This window comes from Myxocyprinus asiaticus, chromosome 10 (assembly GCF_019703515.2).
Source record: "Myxocyprinus asiaticus isolate MX2 ecotype Aquarium Trade chromosome 10, UBuf_Myxa_2, whole genome shotgun sequence".
NCBI classification, from domain to species: domain Eukaryota; kingdom Metazoa; phylum Chordata; class Actinopteri; order Cypriniformes; family Catostomidae; genus Myxocyprinus; species Myxocyprinus asiaticus.
In genome coordinates, this window is record NC_059353.1 from 31,228,702 (window position 1) to 31,253,590 (window position 24,889).

Below are 24,889 nucleotides of genomic sequence, written 5' to 3' on the forward strand. Positions count from 1 at the left end.
CAAGGACTGAGTCCATCAATAAATTAAAGTCTCCTCCCAATATTATATCATGAGGGGTGCCAGCGGCTTGCGACATCCCTTGCAAGATCTATAAAAAAGCCCTGAGCATCAGCGTTAGGTGTGTAAATATTAGCCAAAATCAACCATTGCCCCTGAATTTCTGCTAAAATAATAATCACTCTTCCTAATTTATCTTTACTCTGTTTGAGACATTTGAATTGTAGATGTTTACTTATCAACATAATGACTCCCCTGCTCTTACTTGAGCCAGCACTAAAGAAAACATGCCCACCCCATATCTTCCCAAATTTTTCAGCTTCCTGCGGAATATGATGCATTTCTTGAAGAAACACTATATCATATTTATTTCATTTAAGAAAAGAAATAACCTTCCTTCTTTTTATGGGGTGCCCCAACCCATTCACATTCCATGTGGAGAGAGACAATCCACTCATATTAACATTTGACATTTTGACATATTAGAAAAAATGTATTGTGTGTCAAATACAAAATTATAAAGACCACATTCCAACATTAGTGCAACAATCAAACCCAGAACTTCCGCCACAACCAAAAAAACAGAAAAAAGAAAAACTTACGCATTAACCCCGCGCACAACAGCACCAACCGGCGTCCATCCCTCTAAACTCAAACAGTCCATGTATGCCTACAAGAGCCCCCGCGACAACTTTGCCGTCGGATTGCTCAAGTCCGGTGTTTCTATACAAATTTTGTGAGACAGAATTACATATCAGAAAAAAATCTATAAAACTAACTCCAGCCAATAGGTAGAATAAACACAAAGAAAGTGTAAATTCATCCACATAACCGTCCTGAAGGTGTGTTCCTCCACAATACAGGCTTCAGCCGCTAGCATAACCAGCACAGAAAAAGAAGGCAGTTTGGATTCCTCTGGCAGTCAAACGAATGTTCAGTGAGCAGGCTGTTACATGAGTGCAGCAGATGACCTAATCCCTCCAATGTCCTGCAAAAAATACTCCACAAAACAAACTCCAGCCAATAGGAGGCATAAGCACAAAGAACGTGCAGATTCATCCATAACACTGTCCCAAAAGAGTGTTACTACACAAAACAACCTCCAGCCACTAGGCGGAACCAGCACAAAAAGAAACAAAAAAGGCACCCAGTTTCCTCAGACAGTCAAGTGAATGTTCAGTGAGTCAGGCCCACTCGGCTGCAACGTGAGAATCACACAGTGACATACTCATTCCATTGACTTTGTGAAGGACCATGCTTGTTGGGGACAAGTAAATACTTTGCGGCCATCCTTAGTATCTATTCTCAATTTGGCCGGGAACATCAGTGCAAAAGCAACCTTCCATAAATGTAAGAGTTTCTTGCATTCCATGAATCGATCACGTTTCTCTCTTGTCGAATTTGCAAAGTATGGGAACAAGAAAATGTTGTGGTTCTTCCAAGAAAGCCTTCCTTTACACCTCGCTTCGTGTAACACAAGATCTTTATCGGATGATCTCAGAAATTTGGCCAGAATTGATCGGGGCCTGTCTCCCTCAGTGAATCACCGAGCCAGAACCCTGTGAGCTCGCTCGATTTCCAGCTTATGGCCTGTTATGTAGAGCAGACTTGGAAAGAGCCCATCCAGAAATTCCACCATATTCTGACCCTCTGCTCGCTCAGGAATTCCAACAATTCAGAAGTTGTTTTGCCGGTTACGATTCTCAAGGTCTTCCAACTTTTCCCAAACGCATTCCAAGTCTGCCTTGGTCGCTAGTGGATTAGCAGCTAATTCCCACTCCAATGACTCCAGATAATCGACCCGCTTCTCAACATCCGCCACTCTTGTAACCAACACAGTGAATTTCGTCTCCATGGCAGTGATCGATCGACGTATTACAGCAAAATCCTCCAAGTCAGCAATGACCTTCGTCAGCATTACCGACATGTTCGACAGTTGACGCTGACTCTCTTTCACCGCACCGTCCAGTTTGAGTCCCTGGTCCTAGGCCTGTTGCTCAGGGTCTTCAGCTTGAGCACGTAAGTGTCTTTTAATGTCTCCAGAGCCCAAGGATTTTGAATTCTTTGACATATTGTCTTCATAGAACAGTTATGGAACTGGGTGTATCAAATCTCACCGGTTTATGATACAAAAAGTATTAAAACTAGCAAAGTGCGCAGAGCTCGCCGTTCACATGTCCGAACCTCGCATGGCACCACGTGACTTTATGAAGGTATTTTTAAAGGTTTCCTGTTTCATTCCCAAAATTAAAGGCTTATAACGCTACAAAAAACCAAAGAGGGTCAATTGTTTTGTATCATTTTAAAGAAAATGTTTCACATTTTTTAATGATATAGATTATAATCAATTATGAGACTCTCAGCCTTTATATCTCAGGGTGTAAATAAGGTAGCTCTGAAAAACATTTGTTTTGTTCCCAATCATGTCACCTGTAACTGAGTAAAATGTTGTGTTGATACGACAAAGCAATCAAAAGTTATACCATTATAAAAATAATTTATCCAAAATGATATGTGTCCAAAAACATCTCCAAGTGTCCAAAAGCCTCTCCAAACAAATAAAACATAATATTTGCACATAAAACTAATTACACATGCAAATACAACAATGACTTAAGATCTCATTCAGTTCCATTCTGTGTCATTTCAGCTATCATTGAGTCTGTATCATGTGCTTGGCTCCATTTCTTGTGGCCATATGTAATTAGAGTAAATGACCTACGAATGGCAAACTTATAATTGTCTCTTCATCTTAAGTGGGGATAAGAGAAAGTATTGTAACATCTAAAAAATTACACACTTCACTTTTAACTGGAACTCTATTAACATTGCGCACTTGTCGCTGTAAATAATCGGTGCAATTCAACATGTTAGGTGAGAATATCTGTGCATGCATGGAGATAAGCCATGCTCACATAACTCTCTCCTTACCTTAAGCGATGACTGGTGTCACACCTGTCATGTGTATAAAAGGAAGCATAACTAGATAGAGCAAGATCTCCGATCGAGATGCGCAGGTGTGCGATGGCCATGATTTATATGCCATGCCTCAATAAAATGGATGTCAACTTCAGGCCTTAATGAAAGCTCTTGAACATATCTGTGGCAGAGAGATATGTTGACAGTCAGCATGCAAATGAGGTTAAATGTGCGCAAACTGAAATGAATCACCTCCTGTCTGGGTCGTTACTCCAGCAGTAAGAAAAGAAGCTCTTCGCTGGCTACGTAGTAGCTGGTGACACATTCCATCCTTTGTTTCAAACTGCTAACTGTATTTAATTTCACATCTTATCAGCCTAGGCTTTGTCTGTCTGCCGACTCCTCCCAAGTTAAAGCGACCCCTTGAGATAAACTCTGTCAGACTCCGGGGTGATTTATTAAATTCTGATTTCTGTGAAGGACTTTAATGGGGGTGGGGTGGGGAAATACATTGCAGGTGGCTGCCAGCTTCAGGCACTGTTTGTTCTCTGATACACTCACTAAAGGTAGAAGAAAGAGAGAGAGAAGTACAAATTTAAGTGGGATTTCCTTCCTTTGTTGTGGCAAGGGGAAACTTCCCCCTCCCTGTCCCCCTTTAATTTCACCATTGCAGTTGTTCTTAAAGGTGATGTGTGTTATTACTGCACTACTTGTGGCACCAAGTGGAATTGCAAAAATAATGACCCATCTTTCATTGGTCGTACAAACAGATAGTCCCGCCCCCAAACTCACGCGATTGCTTGAGTCAGTGCTGCTATGTCTGGCTGATTATAATACTTAAACAGAGCAATGTTTAATAGCACCACAGAGCCATAATGATCACACTTTTTGGGGAAATCCTTCGAAGGACTTACTTGTTTTCTCTGAAAACTGAAACAGTATAAGAATATTAGACAATTAAAAAAAGAGAGACTTCACCTTTAATAACTGCTGTTTAGAATTGAGACAGCTTGAGGAACTCAGGGCTATTTATATTATCCTGTGACCCAGAAGTGTAAATTTACATCCATGCAAATCCACTGGTGGACACCTAAAAGTATCTCTGACCCTCTATCCAAATCTATTAGGTAAATGTACTGACCAAATCTCAGCTATATTTTATTCAACTAGATTGCATCTCTTTTTCTGTACTGCACTTGTCGGCAATCTACCTGCAGTGAATGATGCGTGCATCACACTAACTATTTGAAGTGTGGTGTGTGAAAATGGGCTAGTCAGTGTGTTGTTAAAGGTAATTTACCGGCGAATATGATTAACCACAGCAGGCATTTCATCTCAAGGTTGTGCTCATATGGCCCCGTCTTTTTCTCTAGCCAATAATGGCGGGACAGTACAGCCCATAAAAGTGATGTGTTACTTAGTCTAGTGGTATCTCAGAATGGCTGTGTGATTAGTGCCTGATGTTCACTGGTACAGCAATACACTTTTCTGCTCCACGCTTGCCTACCTGCCAGCTTAATTTCAACGTAGAAGCTACACTCTCAAACAAATGGTGTAGATTTCATGTTTATTTGTTTGTGCTGTTGAAGCACTTAATATAACATGCTGTGCTGAGCTGAGAAAACTGTCCCTCCCTGCTGAAAAGAAAAGCATGAATTTCCATGCTGGTCTAATCTGGTATATGCTGGTTAGTATTGGTTTGGTGCTGGTCTAGCAGGTCCAGCAATGCTAACCTTTTCAACAGGGCTTGTGTGTGGAAGGCTGTCATGGGTTTGACATGGGTCTGCACGTGAACAGGGGCACATGGTTAACTTGATCGCCTGTTTAGTTACACTCAAAAACCGCACGTCTCCTTTACAGCTGAATCCCCACAGCGGTCTACTGTGATCCCAACATCGCACGTTCTCTATTGTTCTCTACTTCTCAGCATCTTTTGTCTTGTGGCACTGATTTGTCTTTTGATCTGCACAAGTGATTTATCTGCATGGAATCAGTTTTCGTGCAAAACATACCCACCCACCACCCCTTCCCTTCGGCCGCAGGAAATTTGGAATTGGTCTTCAATAACCTTGGCAGAACCAAACGGTATAAGCTGATCTTGTGTATTTTGATGCTGCCCTCCGCAAACCACCTTGAAATGCTTCTCAGCCACCATTACATTGTGTAAATGCAACACTGTTTAGTTTTTCTTACCATTACAATAATTTAACGACATTTATTTAAGATGTTTATATGCTTTCACCCTCTGTCTTGCTCCTCACTTCCGAGCTTCTGTGATCGGCCAATTTCAAGCCTGTGAAATCACTCCAAGATCAGGGGAGTTTGGTGGAAGACTCTGATGTCTTGAGACGGCAACAGTTTTTCCTCTGTTTGCTTGGTTAAAAGCATTGCGGGTTGGGGGATTGGAGTTGACAACCCTGAAGGTATTAGAGCTGTTTGCCTTCTCTCTCTCTCTCTTTCCCTTTTTTTTCCACTCATCTGCAGCTGTTTGAGTCTCTTCCCGCCAGCTGTCAGTTAGACGATCTCCGTAAACAACTCCACACACCACCTGCTTCCCAACAGGGAAATAGGTGTATGTTGGAAAAAGTTTGAACAATACAGAAAGGCAGACAGGTGGAGAATCTGTATTCAGGCTGCGAGTCCAAGGTCTGACAAGGCATTTAAGTGTCATCTATGTCCAGGGTTTTCAGAGTTACAATAATTCTAATTAGGAAGGCTGTGTTTGAGAAACGTCTTGTTTTGTATTCAAATGCAAGCTGCCTTGGTGATTTCAAAAGTTAAGAAATTGTGAGAATTATAAAATGGATTTCATGGGACAACATTTTTTTTTTTTTAAAGGAATTCCTATAGGTCAGCGTTTTGCAGTCAATTCCCAGAGTACCACTAACAGTACACATTTTGGATGTCTCCTTTATCTAACACACCTGATTCTACTGATTAGCTAATTAGTAGAGTGTCCCATGATCTGAGTTGAGTGTGTCAAATAAGGGAGACATCCAAAATGTGTAGTGTTGGTGGTACTCCAGGAAAGGATTGAGAAATACTGCTATAGGTAATTGTTTTTTTAATGCCGCAGTCTTGTAAATTTCTAATTGTCTTTTGGTGACCCAATGAATTAGACTTTTTCTGCAAAACATGTTTAACCCTTAAATGCATACCTCGGGTCTTTAATGACCCGGGATCTCTTGCCACCCCCTTTGAAGTTGTACCCACACCTCTTTAGTATTCCTCAATCTCACTCTTATACATAGTGTAAAAAAAATGCCAAAATTGCAAACAAAATGTTTTATTATTATTATTATAATGGTTTAAGTACCAAAGGTGTATAGGGTCATTAGAGAACTTGGTATGTAAGAGTGTCATTTTTTTTTTTTTTTTTACTTCCATAGATTATATTTTTATGATTATTTCATATCAATATAATTTTTACTATCACAGGGTATCTATTTCTTTGTTTATTAAAAGATAAATGAGTACTATATTAATACAAATAAATACTATATCACATTGATTTTCTGTGCACTAATGAATTAACAACAGTGGTGATTTATCAGTATTCCATATGCATATACTCATACACTACCGGTCAAAAGTTTTGAAACACTTGACTGAAATGTTTCTCATGATCTTTAAAATCTTTTGATCTGAAGGCGTATGCTTAAATGTTTGAAATTAGTTTTGTAGACAAAAATATATTTGTGCTACCATATTAATTTATTTCATTATAAAACTAAAATGTAATTAAAAAAAAAAAAAAAAAGTTTTTGAAATTGATGACTTGGACCAAATAATAAAGAAAAGCAGCCAATAAGTGCCCAACATAGATGGGAACTCCTTCAATACTGTTTAAAAAGCATCCCATCGTGATGCCTCAAGAAGTTGGTTGAAAAAATGTCAAGAGTACATGTCTGCAAATTCTAGGCAAAGGCTGACTACTTTGAAGATGCTAAAATATAACACAGTTTTGATTTGTTTTGGATTTTGTTTAGTCACAACATAATTCCCATAGTACCATTTATGTTGTTCCATAGTTTTGATGACTTTACTATTATTATAAAATGTGAAAAAAATTATAATAAAGAATGAGTAAGTGTTTCAAAACTTTTGACCGGTAGTGTACATGTTATACATGTTATTTCTTACTCAAAGTGGCACTGATGTGTCAGTGATCGACTTGATTTCCATTTGACATTGCTATTTGATGATGAAACAACATGGAAGTAAACTATAGCAAGTTCAACAAATGAACAGTATGATATGACTATTGTCATTTGGGTGTACTACTGAAATTATATAAGTTGTGCATCTATTTAGACTCATAAAGTACATGTGAAAACACATAAGTGTAGCTTATGTGTATCTTATGTGCTATGTGTAGCTCAGTATGTGTTTGACAGCCAGTTGGAAATTTCTCAGGAAATTTCAGTGTGAAATTAATTCTAAAGTAAAGTGTGATTTTTTTTCTTTGATATATGACAAGTAAAGCATCAAAATATACAGTACTATGCAAAAGTCTTAGGCACATAAGTTGTTTCATAAAAGCATTTGTCTTGAGATGGTTTAGTGTGTCAATAGGAAATATAAATGTACAGGGAACAGGGAGCCCTGCAACAGATGTCATGGCCCCCACAAAGCCCCCCACTGAACATCGTGTCAGTCTGAGATTACATAAAGAGACAGAAGCAATTGGTAGAGTGCTCCATGATCTGAATTGAGTGTGTCAAATAAGGGAGACATCCAAAATGTGTAGTGTAAGTGGTACTCCAGGAAAGGATTGAGAAAGGTGGTCACACCGAATATTGATTTAGCTTTTTTATGTTTACTGGATTTTGTATGACATTAAGTGATAAATGAAAACTATTTATGTCATTATATTTGAAGACATCCTCACTATGCAACATTTTTCACAAGTGCCTAAAACTTTTGCACAGTACTGTATTTTATTCTTTTACTTTCTAATTGTCTTGAAAATATTTAGAAAATTTGACATTATTGGGCATTTTGATCCATTTGTGATAGATATAAGTGCCAGGTCTACAAAGACCCGATAAATTTGGTGAAATTCCCATGCATTTAAGGCTTAAAACAATGTTTTTTGGTTATATACTTGTCTTTTGTAAATCTTTAAAAAAGTGAAAAAAATATGACAGAACCTATTTATATTATGACAATATCCATGTATAGTTCAAAACTGATCCTATTGTAATATTGTAATATGCTCTGAACTAACTTGTAATCTAACCTTTGTGGTTACTGAAGTGTTGTAATTCCTCATTTTAAATGTAAAATTACAACTGTTTAGTATAAATACTGCTTTAGGCACCCCCAAAACAATTGTAACTTTTCTTTCACCCACTTGTAATTGACACCATGAAGACCAGAACGCATAAATCAAAGTCAGGAAACTTTTGAAGTTGCATCCATATTGTGGACTAAATGAAATTTGCAGTCTGTTAGTCCGTCCACGTTCCTTCTTTTGCAATTACAGCATAATGTCTTGATTTTGCATCTGTGTGGGTGTGTTGGTGTTAAGTTACTGTCATAATATGAAGGAAAGCAGACAAGTATCTTTTCATCAGTCGACAGAAGCATTTATTCTGTCTGTTGGAATAGTGCAGACTCTGAGGAGAACATTATTTAACTTTCTGTCTTCCTTCCAAGACTAAATTCATCAATCCTCTGACATTATCTTTACACAAATTGTGAAAGCTAATTAAAGAAATGGCCTACAGAAATTCTGATAACCTGAATGTTTTTCTGAAGACTTGGCTTGTTGAGAGCCTCGCCAACAGGATTCTTTCACACAGGAAGTTATGAAAGTATTACACGGTGATCATTTGCACAATGAAATCCCAGGCCTCTCACAATGTTTGTGCTTAAATCAGCATAGCAAGCTGAAAAATGACCAGCTCAAGGCAAGTTTTGCTGCAACCTCTTAACTTCAGAAATCATTTAAGTACCACAGCCCTTTTTTCGAGACTCATTTTTTCTCGTGGTTGATTTAGATTTTGGATTTGTATTAGTGCTACCAAACTCGCAAAAGTTGCAACATTTCTAACAAATCGAGTAACCCAAGTCAACTAACCCTAGACTTCCTCAATGCTTGTGACCACAAACCGATTCCACAGTCTTACTGGAGATGGCATGTCCCTGGTTCTATTTGAGTTATTTCCTCACTTCAGACATTACACAACTGCCGTTAGAACACTCTGCAAATCAGTCAGCGAGGCAACAGAACAAGCTCCACCAACAGAGATTAAGGAGTGGTTTGATCTTGATAACAGACTTTCAGATTGTCACATGGAATGAAAAACAAAGCATGCAGGTTTTTTATGCCGGAGAACAGGGAAGAGAGGGGAGGAGGGTAACGGCATTGAGCTGAGCTCCTGTTTAGTGCTCGGCAGCCCCAGGCAACTGTAAGGCATCAAGGCCACCTGGGTGTGACTTTATTAAAGGATGAAATGAGAGGTCGCACGTTCCAGACCCTCACATGACATCCTGCTGCTGGTGTCCTACGCTGCCCTGCTCTCCACCAGCCTGACTTTTTTGATGGGTTAGCCATGAAAGTGTTTTTCATTAGTCCCTCCAAGGGACCCTGGAATGCTCTTTTGCGAGCAAATTTTAATTTAATTGTTGATAGGTCTGTTAGAAGCATGCCGTGTCTATCGCAACCTTTTAATTAATGCTACTTGAAGTGTTGGTGAGGAATTTGTGGATGGATGTGGAGCTCATCATTGTTTGAAGATTATTTTTTTTATATTTGTTTAACGAAAAGCTACATTAAATAAATTGGTTTGTGTCCTGCAAAGTCCCCATCTTTATGGTAACGAAACTATCGGTGCATGCTAGTGTTGCTAAAACAAGAATTGCTTTAATTTTTGCTGCTAATTGCAATGTGCAATCCTACATATTTTTAAAAGCAACTAGTTGGTTAGTTGTCTGAATGACTAATCTGTCTTAAAGTAATTGTTCACCCAAAAATTAAAATTCTTTTTCTTAAACATTTGCTTATTCCAAACCCATATGACAATTTTACTTCCATGGGAAACAAAAGGGAGATGTTTGGGAGAATGTTCGAAACTGACAGCCTCCAATAATCTTTTACTTTCATTGCATCTGTTTCAATACAACTGCATAGTGACTGAGGCTGTCATTATGCCTAACATCACCTATTGTTTGTCCAACAGAAGAAAGTAAGTCATATGATGAAAGGATTTTCTTTTTTGGATAAACTATCTCTTTAACCTCGTGCGACCTGCATCCACATGCGTGGATGTTGTATTTTGGCTTCGCTATACGTATAGGCTATACATCATTTAAATTCATTTAAGCCGACTGAACACTGTTCACAAGACTCTAGACCAGTGGTTCTCAACCTTTTTTTGATGAATGCCCCCCCCCCACTTTAGGATGTAGATGTAAATTTACTGGTGTCAACAACAGTAAGGTTATGTGTAACATCTATAAAAAGTTAACCTAATTTATGTGACTAAATTATTCTAACAGTGTGACTGAGTTGGAACTCCTTTCATCAGGTTCTTATTGATTCAAATTCTGTCATCTCTTGGAATTTCTGAAGGCAAACAAAACCAGTAGGATTTACGTATTTCTATTTAATCTAAAAAAAAAAATATATATATATAAAAACATTTGTATTTTGCATTTGCCCTTATGAAAATGTAAATGTATTAATTTATTTATTTTTATAGTTTTAACAGTGGTATTTGTAACAAGACCATAGGAAGTACATGGAAGAATGGATCTTCTTCACTGCTGTGGTTAGATGTAAAATTATTTCTATAAAACAAATTATGGCATTTTTGTAATCACGAACAGTAGGCCTACTCTAAACACATGTAATAACAATAAATACTAAATATAAACATTTAAAAGTTGTGACAAATTTATTATATTCCCTCACTCCCTTAATTTAGCCTATGACAAATGTAATAGAGCTGAATTAGTGATATGATCATATGTATTATGAATCTATTTCTGCCTAAAGTATAGTTAGTGTTAATATAGTAAATTCAAAGGTGGTCATATAGAATTCTCTGCCGAATTCAAATGGTTTCCACATCTCTTGCCGTGCTTCTAACTGGTTCTTGCAGCGCTGCAATGATCAGAGGTGGGCGTTTAAGAGCTTGAGATTGTCTGTGAGTAAAACGCACCTGCTTTTGCGCTCACGCTGCTATGTCCATTGAGCCGTATCCACCTACAGAGCCATACAGGTGCATTAGCGGAGGTTGTAACTTCACCTGTGACTTCATCTGTCTATTTGATGCTGCTACACCAGATACTTCTGATGCATCGCTAGACTTTAGAATTAGATGAACCATGGTACAAATGAATACCAACCCATATATTGGAATCTAGATAAACATTTTATTGCAAACAAAAACGTGATGATAGATTTGATTAACATGACTGATAAACGTCCCCCATTTGTAACCTAACACCCCCCTCTCTACTAATTTCATCTCAGCGCCCCCTGGCATCCTTTGAACACCCACTGGGGGGGGGCGGTACCACCCCCATTGAGAACCCCTACTCTAGACTGTCATTTAAATGTTAAACTTCTGGCCTACTAAGTCACGTGAAACTTAACAACTTGATGTGGATTTCTGTAAAGCGGTTCTACGTGCTCAGAGCCAAAAAAAGTGCCTCTGGTAAGAAACTTCTTTAAGTTTTTACATTTAAACCTGTTTGAGTGTAATGAGTAGCATTAGCATTTCATTTGATATGCCACTTTAAAAAATGCATTCATTTTTTGCGCGTCAGCGCACTGATAAACATGATGTCCTCATACGTGGATTTTGGGACATTATTCCCTCAAAACTTGACAAAAACATTTGAGTTATTTTGAATAACTTTCAACATTAACACATCTGTGGGTAATTTTGTTATCACTGTACAATACAGTTCTATTCATTAACATTAGTAAATGCATTTCTATATTCACTGTGCATTTTCACATTGCGAATCAATGGGTTCATCCAAAAGCTGAAAAATGTTGCTTTCAGAGGTTTTATTCTGAGACCAGTGCAGACAGACAGCACACTGGAGGTTAATTAATTCACTAAATAGGGAGAAAGGGGGCATCCTATAGCTCTCTGTGCAGCTAAGTGCATTCACTTCTAAAACCCAAAGTTCAATTTCAGGCAGCAGATGATGTTTGGACCACTCAACATGTTTGGCAGACATGGGACAATTGTAATCAGTACATAGGTTCAGAATTTAAAATGTATAGTTTATTTGAACTTGGTTGGCAGCGATTTGAATTACTTTGAATCAGAATGAATTATGCTCATTTCTGATGTAATGTCTGTAATGTCTCAAAAACATGAATAACCAACACTCCTGGTAAACAAAATAAACAATTTGATGTAAAAAATCAGACTTTCTATTGCTTGGTATTATTAAAATGTCAAAATTAGTCCCACTGTCTACATATGTGGAAAAGCTATTTGCTCTAGACATTTTTTTTTTATTTTTATTTTATTTTTTCGTTTATTAGATGCTACTAGTTACAAATCAGAAAGGGAAATGGAAAATACACACAGCAGTCACGATCAGGCATGGAAGCTTAAGAATATTGTGTCTTTCATTAGACACATTCTCATGTTCAAAAAAAGCTACATGGATCACAACAGCATGAAACAAAATGCAGTCTACATTTATGTGGATCAGAGTTTTATGCTCACTCAGTTTTTCATAAATAGTTTTTTGCATTGTAAACCTGTAATCTGATTGCAACAATTAGGTAACAATTAGGTAACAACTTTATAGTGCTTTATCATGGCTGTAGACTGTAAATTGTCTAACTGTTTGTATTGGCAGAATGTTCCACGTTTTATAGTAGTGTCACGTCATGTTAAACTCCTTATCGTTGACAGGCACTCTTGTGTTCTCACAAACAGGCACCTGTTTTAGCCATTTGAACATATATTTTTTTTTTAAAGGAAAAACTCTATTTGAGAGAAAAAAAGAAAACGCTAGCTTGTAAAAGTGCAATCTGTTGACATATTACACTGTAGCCTGTGATTGGTCTTTTACCGTGTTATCATTTAACAGGGAGCTTTTAATGCTATCATTTAATTCACCTCTCTCCCTCTTACCGGCTTATTTGTGTGCTGCTCTCTTGGTGTCTGTTTGGGCTAGCTTTAAGAAGCACAAAGCTTTTAATTGTGAGGTTTAACATTTTGCAATTAAAATCCACCCGTATTGCTCAGAGCAACGAATGATGAGGCTTTGATGTATTTTAATCAGTGGAGATGCATTGTACTTTAAGGAGCGTAGAGATCCCTGATACATTTCTGATTGTAAATTGACATCCTCTTCTACCTTTGAAGATGATAGCATTTCAAGCTGAAAGCACTGAGCTCGGGTCCCTCAAACCCACCCCCTAAATAATAAAGATTTTTATCTTTCTGATTCTAAAGTGGACAAATAGGATTATAAGAGACATTTATATTTTAGCTGAACCAAGAACTTTACATTGATTCCCCAGAGCATGAAGAATCAAATTTCCAAAGATGCAATAATTAGTAGGAAAAGTTTGCATGAAGAACTTTTCAGGATGATGACATACTCTGTGACATACTCAGTATTGTTTTTGTTTGATAATGTGAAACTGTAAAATAATACTTTTCACATTTCCGGATTTTGGATTGGGGGAGCAAACTAAAGCAGCGTCAACTTCTATAGAGGTACATAGGAGACCCTAGCAAATTTGTTTTTTTTACTTTCAGAAAAAGTAAACAGAAAAAAGAAAAAAAGAAAAAAAAAATCTCTATTGATTTTTGGAAATCCATTACGGCAGTCAGAAGAGAGAAAAATGCCAAACTTACTGTCATATCCTCACCTGCTGCATTTGAAATCCCATCGCAGCAGTGTTTCCTTTTTTTGTGTGTGTGTCAGGGTTATATAAAACAAAGAGTAGCATTATAAATTTACACTACATAGTTAAAAAAATTAAGATATAAGTTTGCTATATTAACAGTGCTAAATTTAGTCTGAAATTTGTCATCACGGTCTGTGAAAAGGGTCCATTGGTATTTTGGATCATGTTTGGAAAACATTTGCCTTGTTTGTCAAAGACAAGCAGGAATTCACTAACAATGGATCTCCTCCGCTCTGGTTTCCCTTTGACAGATGGACTGTGTGTGCACAAATCGAATTGGGCTTTAATTGCATTGTGGCGTTTCAAATTTATCTGCTCCAAAGATTTTGTTCACAGGTTTTAGGGCTCATAAAATGTGATGGTTTTCTTTTCTACTTCTCTAAACAGGAGACGACTGTAATTCGTGGAGAATGTGCCATGCAGTTTGCCCTGTGGGGACAAAACTGTTCAATAGGGTAGTGTGTTTTTTTCTTCTTCAATATAAAATTACGGTAAATAGTATACAACTGCCTGGATGGTCTTTGGAGCTTTGTGTCTGCTTGGCTGCACAATGTTCACATGATGGGGTTCATTTGGATAGGTGGACACAATGTAATCAAATTCCTTTCCGCACCTGAACTCGCCTCTCCTCTCACACATTTATGAACACTCTTTACACATGTTCACTAATGTCTTGCCTTATTAAGTCACTGCTTTTATCCTCGTATGCACATCAAAGGTCTGTTGTTCGGGTCGGAAATTATAAATATTGTCAGAAAAAAGATTCATACATACCATTGAAAATTAATTTTTCAGCATTTTCAAAACAAGCTAATGATGATTTTGTTTGATGATGTTTTGTCAACAACAAAAAATAAACAGTGTGTTTAGTTTTTTGTTTGTTTAAACAAATTCTGGAAAAAACTACAATAACACCTCAAAGACAGAAATATGACTGTGACGAGGAGGAGGGTGTGGCTGGGCCGTGAGAATGCACACCTGGTGCTGAGTTGCCTAATCAGCGGGAGGGAGATAAGGGAAGAGCCGGGGACGCCAGGGAGAGAGAGACACACGCGGCCGCTCTGTGTGTGTGTTTATGTTGCTGTGTTTTCAGTTTGATGTTCTGTTTGATTGAAGTTTTGTTGTTTGTTACTCCGGTTCCCTCATCCTCCTTTCCTGAACTGTTACATTGGTGCCGACACCCGGGAAAGGAGGAAGGGCACGCTGTCTGGGAGAACTCGTCGCTGCCGTCCGCCGGGAAGCGGAGGAGCCGCTGCCGTTCGCCAGGAGAAGGAGGAGCCATTGACGTCTTCCAGGGGACAGAGGAGTCTCTGCTGTCCGCCAGGAAGCGGAGGAGCTGTTGCTGTCCGCCAGGGGTTGGAGGACTCACTGCCATCCGCCGGGAGGCGGAGGAACCGCTGCCGTCTGCCAGGAGGCAGAGGAACCGCTGCCATCTGCCAGGGGACGGAGGTGCGGCTGAGGACCGGGTGGGCGGCGTGCCCGTGGGAGCCGAAGAAGAGTGTTTCTTTTCTCTCTCTCTTCTCTCTCTCTCTGTCTCTCCCGCTTGCTCTTTCTCTCTCCCCCTCCCTCCCCTCGTGTCTCTCAGATTCTCAGGTGGCGGGGAGAACCATTGGGTGGCAGAACGGCCGGAAGGGCAGCGTCTCCCCTCCAGAGATGGGGGGGAGGGGATGGAGTAAGCCAGTCCGGATGGCGCCCCGGCCTGAATGGGAGGGTGGAGGAGTGTGATGAGGAGGAAGGCGTGGCTGGGCCATGAGGATACAAGCCCGGCGCTGAGTTACCTAATCAGCGGGAGGGAGATAAGGGAAGAGCCGGGGATGCCAGGGAGAGAGAGACACATGCGGCCACTCTGTGTGTGTGTTTATGTTGCTGTGTTTTCAGTTTGATGTTCTGTTTGATTAAAGTGTTGTTGTTTGATACTCCGGTTCCTGCATCCTCCTTTCCTGAACTGTTACACTGGTGCCGACACCCAGGAAATGAGGAAGGGCACGCTGTCCAAGAGAACTCGTCGCTGCCGTCCGCCAGGAAGCGGAGGAGCTGCTGCTGTTCGCCAGGAGAAGGAGGAGCCATTGCCATCTTCCAGGGGATGGAGGACTCACTGCCATCTGCCGGGGGATGGAGGACTCACTGCCATCCGCCGGGAGGCGGAGGAACCGCTGCCGTCTGCCAGGGGACGGAGGTGCGGCCGAGGACCGGGTGGGCGGCGTGCCCGTGGGAGCCGAAGAAGAGTGTTTCTTTTCTCTCTCTCTTCTCTCTCTCTCTGTCTCTCCCGCTTGCTCTTTCTCTCTCCCCCTCCCTCCCCTCGTGTCTCTCAGATTCTCAGGAGGCGGGGAGAACCATCGGGTGGCAGAACGGCCGGAAGGGCAGCGTCTCCCCTCCAGAGATGGGGGGGAGGGGTTGGAGTAAGCCAGTCCGGATGGCGCCCCGGCCTGAATGGGAGGGTGGAGGAGTGTGATGAGGAGGAAGGCGTGGCTGGGCCGTGAGGATACACGCCCGGCGCTGAGTTACCTAATCAGTGGGAGGGAGATAAGGGAAGAGCCGGGGACGCTAGGGAGAGAGAGACACATGCGGCCACTCTGTGTGTGTGTTTATGTTGCTGTGTTTTCAGTTTGATGTTCTGTTTGATTAAAGTTTTGTTGTTTGTTACTCTGGTTCCCACATCCTCCTTTCCTGAACTGTTACAATGACAATCAGTAGAAAAAAGAAACAAACTTGCCATTGTAAATTGTTTTCTGTTATCTGTATTTTCAAAACAGGCCAATTATATTTTTGTTTGATGTTTTGTCAACAAAATAAATAAATAAAAAATGGCTTGTTTAGTCTTTTTTGTTTGTTTAAACAAATATAATTCTGGAGAGAAATCTCATTTCAGGGACAGAAATACCAGAAAAACCATTTTCTCTGTAAGTGTTTTTGTTAATATTGGTCTAGATGTTCATTAATCACTTGTAGCGTGCTTCGGGTTTTCCACTGAGTGAGTCAGACTAATGGTTAAATATTTTATAGAGTCCAGAAACATAATATTCATTTTGAAAGTTTCAAAATTTGTCAGCCTTTAAAAATGATATCCTTACAGTATGAAACAAAAGCATTCGCTTATTAAAAGTCCCTTCGAAGTCTTGGATGTTAAATCCTTAGCCACAGCAATAGAAACTCTCTGGAATAAGTTTGTGAAGAGAGAGGATGTTTCTATCTTGCCCTTTGCCACACTCTCATTTGCCTCCTCTTTGTGAGCCTATAATATTTTTCATGTGCTTCTAATGAAGATTACCCCTCTCTTTCCACTCACCTTATCATTATCCTGAGCTTTGCCCGTGCACTAATTGATGCACCCTTGCCAATTCAGACTCCGGCCCTGTCACTGACCCCCATTAAAAACCCATCCTCCCCTTCTTATGGAAATCACCCCCAGCGTTGTGAATCCTCCACCTTCAATCAGCTCCGCTTAAGTGGAGAAAACAGCCTCTTGTAGCTCGCCAAGATCAGGTCGACTCTCATTTCTGTGTCCACTGGCTACAGTGGCAGTGTTCTCAAAAAGATGCATTCTTTTACACTGATTGATCCAAAAACTTTACAATAGAGTATTGGTCAACCAATGTGGATTTTACAATGGCCGATGCCAGAACCGATATTAGAGAGCAAGGTGTTTGAAGACTGATATAATGATTATATATAGTCACAAAGTATAAAATATTTAAATATCACACACACACACACACACACACACACACACACACACACACACACACTAGAATAGAGAAGAATAGCATCTCAGAAAGTTATTCTGAGATGCTGGTTGGCGCTGTTTTGATTGCACGAGGGGGACCTGCAAAATATTAGGCAGGTGGTTTTAATGTTGTGGCTGATCAGTGTAGTTTTTAAATACATTTTTTGTTTTATTACCAGAAGAACATTTAATGGATATGCAAATTGAATAGTCCATATTCTATATCACTAAGCGAGTGAAATAACCATATAAAAGACATTTAAGTTTTATTAAGTAAAACATTTTTAATAGTTTGTATTTACAACAACACAGGCAATAATTAACATAATTCATAATGCACTAGTTCTGAGAATTTACTTAATAAATCCACAGGTTTGCAATAATAAGCTAAAACTTAATTAGTAGTAATATTATTTAAATAAACATCATAAACATTAAATCATTTAACATGAACTATGAGTTAACATTATAACCATAAGTAAGATTAATAAACAAGTAAAATAATAACAAATGACCAATGAAAAGCTGTTAAACAATTTTAGCACTGGGGCAGATACAGAATCATTTTGTTGGTCTGAAAAACTGAATAAGGTCTTTTAGATACAACATATTAAGCAAAACTTCACTTCAGCCATCTCCATGTCATCAGTCTGATGCCGACACTCTGCACTGAGGGGTCTGTACACCATATGAAAGATCAGGTTGAGGATGAATGTGCTGATCCCTGTAAGTATGTGAAACATTTAATAGACCTGCTGTCAGTATGCAGAGTAATTAAAAACAAAGAAATTGGTATCTCTCTAAACTGCATCTTAAAACTTACATGAATAGGAGTGTTGTGTTTTATCTGTATGAAGATAGTCAAACTGGTAATGCTGCACTCCAGAGCCACTGCAAACAGAAATTACCCATTATTTAGTGTCATAAAAGCCTTGATGCAATGCAAAAGAATGAGACAAATTAGACAAATATGTACCTTTTATGACATTGTTTATGTCATTGTTTTGAAGTCAAATGTCCCCTTTGACTTCCACTTCTCATGATGTTGATGTCCAGAACGTCAGAAATGCTCTGAGTTAGGTGAAGGCCTTTGCTAAAACCCATGTTAAATTAATATGGCATCTTCAATAAAAAATACATAATTATCATATTTTTGAAAATTACAATAAAACTACAAACAACAAATACTCACAAGTTGAGAAATTGAAACATTTCCATCTGTTCCTCTTTTTGACTTTGGACATTTGACATTTTCACACTATTGAATAAAGCTTGATTCATCTCTTTATAAAATTGTTTCAATTGTTCCCCATGTTTTCTAGATGCAAAGAAAATTAAATTATAACATAACCTGGTATCAAGATTACTAGTCAATCCAGAACAGAGATTTTAGTGATTCAAGTTGGAAATTACTAACCTCAGACTGGCGGAGAGTATTGCAGGCCTGGACGAAACCGTTATGTCGACATTTATTCTTTGTACTTGCTGAAATAAATGTGTAAGTCATAAATGACAAGGAGTTAGGTCAAAATAAATTAAAATAACATAAAATTAATCAACAAATAAATGTATTTCTCTTACTTAACAGAGTAACATCGCACTCAAGCTTTCAGCTCAGCCGACTTTCTGTGTAATCAACCAATGCCAATAATTTAAATGTCCAAATATCAGCCAATTTATCGACCTGGATGATTTATCACTCTATCACTACAATAGATAATGCTGCTCAATAATAAAGACGTGTGCATTCGTGATGATAATAAAATTACTTTTTTAATTTTAAGACACCTTTATCTCACCTGAACCGAATAAGATGATGAAGGACGTTTTATCTTGACCAATTAGCATGATCATTATCATCAACTTTATAAATGTTGGTGTATTGCACCTGTTCTAGTATCTTCATACTGTGCACACCAAACATGGCCATGTGATGTTTCCCTAGCTTAACTGCCCTTAAATAGACGCTATATCTCAACCTCTAGTTATTTATCTAGGGGTTTCCTCACAACTATGTGTGATGCCATCATATACAGTATGTAATGCAATTCTCTGCAAGTTTGACATTTTGAGCATTGCAGTTAAGATGCCTTCATATTACACCAGCTAATATGGTCTTTCAGAGATAGATGAAGACATCTGGTCGGGTCATACAGTTATTGTCTTGTGGCTTTAAAGATGAAGTGTAATTTCTTTGCCACTTGCATCACCAAATGCAATTGCAAAAATAATTTATTTCAAAAGGATTTCCTGAACACTCCCCTGTCTTTCAATTGTTGGAAAAACAGGTTGTCCCACCCCAAACTCATGCCATTGGTTGTGCCAATGTTGCTGTGTCAGGCTAGTCAGGGTGCTAACACAGATAGAGCAATGTTTTGATAAAACCACAGTGTTTACACTTTTCAGAAGAATCAACCTACAAATTGCTTAATTATACTTGCCTCTGCATATTTAGCTTGGATAGAAGAAAGTATTAAACAGCTTTAAATATGAGTTAGAATCAGCTTTCCACTTGGCTTTTTAACTCGCCTAATTACGTAATTACGTAAAAGATTTCTGTTTTCAGCATTAACTTTTTTATAACCTGCTCTCAGCTAGTGTAGCCTATTTATCCCATTTTTCTGGCTTTTTCCCCACAGCAAATTGTTTATGTGTCCAGCTGAATACAGCTGGAAATGCTTATTTCTCATTTCGAGTCCCCAGTGCAGAAGAGTCCACAGCCCCTGTCTTTACCTGTACTGATCTAAAACTGGGTCAGAGAAAGCAATCTGCCACATGCTAGCCCTTGCAACAATTTATAAAACAATTTATATATATATATATATATATATATATATATATATATATATATATATATATATATATATATAGTATCAATAGTCTGCCCTGCTCTCAGACAATGACATCACAACAATTGGGAATCACTTTCGGTGGCTCGCTCCATGAGGGTAACGGCAAGGCCCGAGACATCTAATGCACGGGGGACGGCTCACAGTCTAGTCAATGTGTAAACACAATGGGGCAGTTATTTTGTGAGTGATATGCACTTTAGTCATTGTAATACATGCCTTTAAGTTAAAATACAACAAAATGACAATGTTATTCTAATCCAGTGGTTCTCTCTTTTTCCCCCTTTGAAACTAGATTTGTTTCTAATTATTATTATAAAAAACTGATTTTTAACATATCAAAATAGATGATAAAATAAAACAATGAAACTGTTTTTCAGGTGCAATATTTAAGAGTAACATGAAAGGATTAGTTCCCCCCCCCCAAAAAAAAGAAAATATATATATATATATATATATATATATATATATATATATATATATATATATATATATATATATATATATATTAATCTGTGGAATACAAGGATGAGGGATGAAAGGGCAATGGGTTAGACTGTCAAGCTCTAAAAAGCACATAAATGTACTATAATAGTAGTCTATAGGACTCAAATGCTATATTCCCAGTCTTTGGAAGGCATACTATAACTTTGTGTGAGGAACAGACCCACATTTAAGTCTTTACTGACTGAAAATATTTTCCTCAACCCATATAAATCTGGCACTTGGAAGGGAATCTTTGTTTTATGTCTACCATAAGGATAAGAATTTGGCACAAACTTCATTTGTTCTTGCGTGTATCATCAACGTGGCAGATTTGAATGTGCACACAATTAGAGAACAAGGGCAGTCTCTTTTGAGTCTAGATAGATGCACATCTTACATACTTTTTTATTAGTACACCCAAATGACAATAGCCAAATCATACTGTTTATGTGTTACACTTGGTATAGTTTACTTCCCTGTTGATTATTCGTCAAAAAGCAATGTCAAATGTAAATCAAGACAATAACTGACACATCAGTGCCACTTTGAGTAAGAAATAGCATGTATTATGTGTACACGCATATGGAATACTGATAATTCACCACTGTCACACAGAAAGTCGACGTGATATAGTAGTCATTTGTATAAAAGCATTAAAGGGTTAAATGTATTTACTACAATTAGTAATCAGGCATTGTCCTTATGTTCTAACAAGCTACATTGTCATTAGTAACTTTAAACACCTTATGGGTACTTACACAGTGTTTTTATTTTTGTTGGATTGCTTTGTTTCATTACATGACAAAATCCTTTTTTGCTGAGGGCATTTTGATGCTCTTCCAGATTGTCCTCAAATGCCTCATAAAATATGGCTGCTGGATCAATTAATTGCATACAGAGTGGAAAAGCAGAACTGCAAGTGTTACAATGGAGGGCCTGTCTCCCCTGGGCCCTAGAGGCTTGCACTGTGATGTTTCATTAACTGTGCGCAGGCCTGTGGCGCCCAGTAAACATACAGTAATTAGGGAATTTTGAGTCGTCGTTTCTGAGCTTGCACTATGGTAATGATGTTATGACCCTAAAAAAATACAAGGTACTTGCGTGGTCACGAAATTGGCAACCTGCATTTAATTCTGTTTGCCGGTCCAATTTAAATTAGCCTGTGACTGTTTAATATTCCCATTTTTACATGTTAAAATGGAGATTTATTTGCAGATAAGGGCGAAGGATCATGTTATGGATTTTTTTTTCTTCGGAAGCTAATCATAGGGCGCAGATTGATGGAACGTTTGTCTGTGTCAGCAGCCAAGGACTTATTTGCTTGTTAATAAACACCGACATCTATACGTATACAGTCGTAAAAAAATTACTAGCAGTCAGAGTTAATTATTCCCGCGCAAAACAGCAAATAGCACAGTTTGTTATGCGCTGTGTGTTTTTACCTCTAATATTAACATTATATTAAGTCTCCTAATTAGTGATGGCTGCAGTCAAACCTCACAATAGTAATTGCTTTTGCTTCTTTATATAAAAGGCGGCATGTACAATTGCATCTCATTACTGATATTGGATAAACAGCGGCAGCAGGCGGGTTGGCTGAAACGAGAACAGTCGGGTTGGCGGGCGGTGCCGGGGCACAGAGGCTGAGAGACGAGCACCTCTAGAGGGACACAGAGAGAGAGAGAGAGAGAGAGAGAGAGAGAGAGAGAGAGAGCTGCGGATGGGGAGGCAGTGGAGGCAGCATGTCAATGAGACGACTGGATGTCAGTAAGCTCACCAGTCAGGACAGCCATCTGAAAAATCAAAGGCCAGCGCCATCTGCTTTACTGTATTCTTATATCTCACTGATGTCACCCGGGCCTCAGAAGTCTTTTTTTTTTTTCTTTTTCTTTTTTTCAAAATGGGATCTTTGTTTATATCTTCTCCTGGATTTGATAGCCATCTTGTTTTGTCAACACGGCTGATGTGGAATTTTTAAAGTCATTTCTTTTGGTTCAGGTTTTGTATTTTGACCCATGAGGGGACTGTAAAATTCTTCTGAGTTACAAATTTATGAAGTTCAGTGACACCTGAGTGTTTTTGTGAAAGAGCAGCGTTAACGTGTTTGTGTATTTCTAGAGTTTGGCTAAAGCATTGTTTAAAGAGCGACTGTATGCAGATCTCTATTTTTTAAGAAGCCTTGTCTGTGAGACACAGATTGAAAGGTGCCCCAGTGCTCTCCCTTAACCCCCCCTCTCCTGACTCTGTAAAATGGACAATGATGACATATGTGGATGCGAGCTTGTTCATATCTTTGTGGGGCCTTTAGGGAAATAAATATCTGAGAACATTCAGTGAAATGAAGCTCACTCAATAAATCAATCTGACACAATAAACACTTCTGGCACATGCGTCCCCCCTCCTTCCCCCTTTCCTTTCCGGCACCACCTACCTCTTGCCGCTCTCGCACTACCAAATGGTGCCTCCCCAAAGGCCGGTAAATCAAATCGGCACACAAATACAGTGGGAATTTATTTGGAATGGGTTTTTGTTCTGTTTAACGCCCGATTGTTAGATGGACTGGGCCGATGATAAATCTAGAGACTGCCGCTTTACCCGTGCTCGGAGCCTGTTGCTCCATGGCGCCGGGTATAAATCAAATCTCCGATTGCATGAGAGAGCTTTTGCTGGCTGCTGACAGGAAAGAGAGTGGCAAATGAACAGAATATATGTCCAACACTATTTATCTTCCCTGGCCGCTACTGCTGCAGACCGCTGAAAGTTCCCAGAAAGTTTCATATTGAATTGTGAGAGTTATGGGGTGGAGAAAATGTCTTGCGGTGTGATTAATGGCTACCGAGTCATACGCATTTGCCGTTGAACATATCTAAAATGTTGATGTTATTGTTAGCACACCTTGCACTGTCACCAGTTAGCATAAAATGTTTCATAAAATTTGCAACCTTGTGATTTTGTCTGGATTTTAAATTCAAATCCCTTCTGCCACTTTCCTACATGCCGAAATCCCAATCCCCTGGGCACTATTTAAACAGTAATAATATAAGCCGTATAGCAGGGAATCATTTGTTTATCAGTGTTTGCTATGGTAACACATAGTAACAGCCTTAAGTGACTGTATTTTCAAACACCAGGCCCTGCATACATTTTCCTTTATCTAACCAAGCAGTGGCTTTGATTGCTCAGTGTTATAAATGGCACGTACTTTGCAAGCGGAGAGAAAGACATTGTTTACAGTTGGCCCCACACAGTGAATCTGTCCAGTGTAAGGTAATCTGCGGTAATAAGCTCCATTTGTTTTGTTTAGCCCTTTAACAGAGGGCTGGGAAGGAGAGAGAGAAATCTCATTTCAAATCCTACTAACCTCCTTATCTTTATTTGTTCAGTTGTTTTTAATGCCACATACTGAAAGAATTTCAATTGTTGTTTTGCCATGAAGTCATTTGTTATCCTTCAGCAGGCTTTGGTCTCCCAATTGTGTGACAGCCGCCAAGTGCTTGAATCTTCCATATGGAGCTAGCCAGAAAGAGACGCTAACAAATGTGCACATGCACACAAACACTCACACTCAAATACCCACATACACACCACACAGACAGGAATACCTTTAGCATTTGGTAAAGGGTGAAATGATTGTGTAATGGTTTTCAATGTCTTAATTCCAAAAATATATACACTATATTAGAGAGGTGCCAGAATGTGTCATTGCATGCCTTGCGAGGCTCTTTGTTTTAACAGGTGGGATAGCCAGTGGGCTTGTCCTTAAAAGCTCCAGTCTTTGGAGTAATGCGTTGGTGACATCCTAACACGATTTATTCTAAGGCCAGTGTCATGTTGTATCCTATACAATCCTGTGTTACTTCACTTTACTGTGGCATTATGTGTTGCTGACAGGCTTTGGTGTGAAATTCACATTCAAGGTACACTGCTGCAAAAAAAGGTAACAGCTTAATGATATGCACTTTACCAGTCTTCATGACTGTCAAAATTGGAGTATTTGCTTTGAAGATATTT

The 24,889-nt window shown here is 38.9% G+C and overlaps 1 protein-coding gene and 1 long non-coding RNA gene across 8 annotated transcripts in view; one reads left to right on the forward strand and one right to left on the reverse strand.

The window, feature by feature from the left end:
• The window catches only part of LOC127446807 (dachshund homolog 1-like), a 152,631-nt gene that overhangs the window by 17,181 nt on the left and 110,561 nt on the right, over nucleotides 1-24,889 (forward strand). The window lies entirely within an intron of this gene.
• On the reverse strand, nucleotides 17,862-20,159 carry LOC127446816 (uncharacterized). 2 transcript variants are annotated; one of them, XR_007898253.1, is made up of 6 exons: nucleotides 19,343-20,159; nucleotides 18,961-19,028; nucleotides 18,736-18,861; nucleotides 18,520-18,636; nucleotides 18,367-18,434; nucleotides 17,862-18,267 (listed from the first exon to the last, which is right to left on the reverse strand). It is a non-coding gene; the product is annotated as an uncharacterized LOC127446816 (long non-coding RNA). The 2 variants fall into 2 exon arrangements; XR_007898252.1 differs by having other exon boundaries at nucleotides 18,961-20,159.